The 3,576-nt window shown below is 56.2% G+C and overlaps 1 non-coding gene across 1 annotated transcript in view; it reads right to left on the bottom strand.

Annotated features, from left to right (window-relative positions):
- The window catches only part of LOC124571317, a 1,910-nt gene extending 506 nt beyond the window's left edge, over positions 1–1,404 (bottom strand). Inside the window, exon 1 of the ribosomal RNA XR_006971790.1 lies at positions 1–1,404. This exon is cut by the window's left edge and continues 506 nt beyond it. This is a non-coding gene — a ribosomal RNA (small subunit ribosomal RNA).
- Positions 1,405–3,576: the final 2,172 nt, after the last annotated feature.

Here is a 3,576-nt window from a genome sequence, read left to right as displayed (position 1 = left end):
ACAAATCGCTCCACCAACTAAGAACGGCCATGCACCACCACCCACCGAATCAAGAAAGAGCTATCAATCTGTCAATCCTTCCGGTGTCCGGGCCTGGTGAGGTTTCCCGTGTTGAGTCAAATTAAGCCGCAGGCTCCACTCCTGGTGGTGCCCTTCCGTCAATTCCTTTAAGTTTCAGCTTTGCAACCATACTTCCCCCGGAACCCAAAAGCTTTGGTTTCCCGGAGGCTGCCCGCCGAGTCATCGGAGGAACTGCGGCGGATCGCTGGCTGGCATCGTTTATGGTTAGAACTAGGGCGGTATCTGATCGCCTTCGAACCTCTAACTTTCGTTCTTGATTAATGAAAACATACTTGGCAAATGCTTTCGCTTCTGTTCGTCTTGCGACGATCCAAGAATTTCACCTCTAACGTCGCAATACGAATGCCCCCGCCTGTCCCTATTAATCATTACCTCGGGTTCCGAAAACCAACAAAATAGAACCGAGGTCCTATTCCATTATTCCATGCACACAGTATTCAGGCGGGCTTGCCTGCTTTAAGCACTCTAATTTGTTCAAAGTAAACGTGCCGGCCCACCGAGACACTCACTCAAGAGCACCCTGGTAGGATTGCAACGGGGTCCGCCTCGGGACGCACGAGCACGCACGAGGCGCGTCGCACGCCTTCAGCTCGCCCCACCGGCAGGACGTCCCACGATACATGCCAGTTAAACACCGACGGGCGGTGAACCAACAGCGTGGGACACAAATCCAACTACGAGCTTTTTAACCGCAACAACTTTAATATACGCTATTGGAGCTGGAATTACCGCGGCTGCTGGCACCAGACTTGCCCTCCAATAGATACTCGTTAAAGGATTTAAAGTGTACTCATTCCGATTACGGGGCCTCGGATGAGTCCCGTATCGTTATTTTTCGTCACTACCTCCCCGTGCCGGGAGTGGGTAATTTGCGCGCCTGCTGCCTTCCTTGGATGTGGTAGCCGTTTCTCAGGCTCCCTCTCCGGAATCGAACCCTGATTCCCCGTTACCCGTTACAACCATGGTAGGCGCAGAACCTACCATCGACAGTTGATAAGGCAGACATTTGAAAGATGCGTCGCCGGTACGAGGACCGTGCGATCAGCCCAAAGTTATTCAGAGTCACCAAGGCAAACGGACCGGACGAGCCGACCGATTGGTTTTGATCTAATAAAAGCGTCCCTTCCATCTCTGGTCGGGACTCTGTTTGCATGTATTAGCTCTAGAATTACCACAGTTATCCAAGTAACGTGGGTACGATCTAAGGAACCATAACTGATTTAATGAGCCATTCGCGGTTTCACCTTAATGCGGCTTGTACTGAGACATGCATGGCTTAATCTTTGAGACAAGCATATGACTACTGGCAGGATCAACCAGGGAGCTGCGTCAACTAGAGCTGAGCAGCCGGCCGCCCGGGAGTGTGTCCCGGGGGCCCGCGCGAACACGCAAGCGTCCGCTCAATTATTCTGCAAACAGGAGGAGGCTGAGCTCCCCTGCACAATACACCTCGAAACCCTCTCAGGTCCCGGCGGCGCGCAGCGCCGTCCTAAGTACTTGGTCGGGTTCGAGAGAGGCGCAATCGCCCGGAGTTTGGCGAGTAGACGCTTTAGGTGCGACCACCCGTGCTCCCAACTGAGCTTGCCGCTGCCGACAGAGGCCCGGGAGCGTGCTGTCGTGGCATTGCCGGCGGGAGACAACACGCGCCACCTACGGTGGCCGGCAGCTCCAACGCCAGCGCCACAGAAGGACAAAAGCCCCACTTGGGTGCCGAAGCGAACGCGCCAACACGTCCGCACAGCTGCGATACAAACCACCTGCGAGAACCGCAGAGGCGACCGAGCAGCAGACGGCGTCGCGGCGCCGAGCGCCGGGCGGCGGCGCATCCTCAGCGCACACAGTCCTCAATCGGACCAGCACACTGCAGATGTCCACCGCGCTTCGCACCGGGCCCGCGAGGACCTACTTTGGCCGCACGGCGCCGCGTGCAGGGTGCGCCGGCGCGCAGCTGCGCCGCCTGCCGCCTCCGTCGGCCGGCGCGCCTGCCACTGGCCGCCCCCACCAGCCGGCTGTAGCGCGTGCGCCCACGCACCGCGCGGCCAGCACGCCGGGAGGCCCCCCCTCACCGGCCGGGGACGGTCCCACCCAGCCACCGCCGCGTATCGCTTCACACCCACATGCCATTCACGTTCGTGGGCATGGTGGGTATCGCTGAAACAACCGGTTGGTAGCTCAACCGATCGTCGCCATCACTGATTCACCTCTAGCGAGAACAACCGCACCACAACGGTTTACCAGTTGTTCATTTGCGTAACGTCACCAGCAAACGTAGACGTCCATCGCCATTTGCAAATTCAACGATTGTTGCATGCCTGTGTCAGGTGTCACGACACACTATGTCTGCCCACATACACGCAACAACATGTGCACGCTTCGCGAACACGTGGAAGGTGGCCCCCGTACGTATGCGATGTCCATTGCGCGAACGACTGTCAACCGGCCTCTGTCGCATGTCGCAGATGTGGAACGCAGTGCACCATGCTATCACGGTGAGTGAGAAGAGACGACTACGTCTGACAACACGCGCCACTACATCAACAGACGGCTCATGCTGATCGCCATCCACGGCATACCATACTGCAATCCAGCTCTTATAGGGAGACGACACGTAGCTGAGTGCACAATATTTGGACCGTATGGTTCGCCGTTGTTGGCGCAGTCGTGGTACGGTCACACATGTACCACGATGTATCATTCAGTACATGAGGACCAATGTGCAGTACAGTGTGTGATTTGGACGTACAACATCAGCGGACAGTTGACACAAGCCGTACCACAACGTAGGCTGTGCTTCGCCATGCGAATGCCAATGAACAACTGCGAAGGGCATTGAGCATGTACGTCCTGCTGCCATCCGCATTACAGTGTATAGCTGCAAGGTGTTTAACATGAAGCGATACTCTGGGGACCGGGCAGTGCGGGTAGCAAACTATATTGCGGGGGTTGCAGTTAGGCAACACTACACTAATTTAACGCGTCGTATGACAATTACAGAGCAGGTTAAGGCCCAACGTGTGTTGGGTTAAGGCCCAACGTGTGTTGGGTTAAGGCCCAACGTGTGTTGGGTTAAGGCCCAACGTGTGTTGGGTTAAGGCCCAACGTGTGTTGGGTTAAGGCCCAACGTGTGTTGGGTTAAGGCCCAACGTGTGTTGGGTTAAGGCCCAACGTGTGTTGGGTTAAGGCCCAACGTGTGTTGGGTTAAGGCCCAACGTGTGTTGGGTTAAGGCCCAACGTGTGTTGGGTTAAGGCCCAACGTGTGTTGGGTTAAGGCCCAACGTGTGTTGGGTTAAGGCCCAACGTGTGTTGGGTTAAGGCCCAACGTGTGTTGGGTTAAGGCCCAACGTGTGTTGGGTTAAGGCCCAACGTGTGTTGGGTTAAGGCCCAACGTGTGTTGGGTTAAGGCCCAACGTGTGTTGGGTTAAGGCCCAACGTGTGTTGGGTTAAGGCCCAACGTGTGTTGGGTTAAGGCCCAACGTGTGTTGGGTTAAGGCCCAA

Source organism: Schistocerca americana, unplaced genomic scaffold (assembly GCF_021461395.2).
Source record: "Schistocerca americana isolate TAMUIC-IGC-003095 unplaced genomic scaffold, iqSchAmer2.1 HiC_scaffold_1673, whole genome shotgun sequence".
Classification (NCBI taxonomy): domain Eukaryota; kingdom Metazoa; phylum Arthropoda; class Insecta; order Orthoptera; family Acrididae; genus Schistocerca; species Schistocerca americana.
This window is presented reverse-complemented; position numbering and strand designations above follow the sequence as displayed.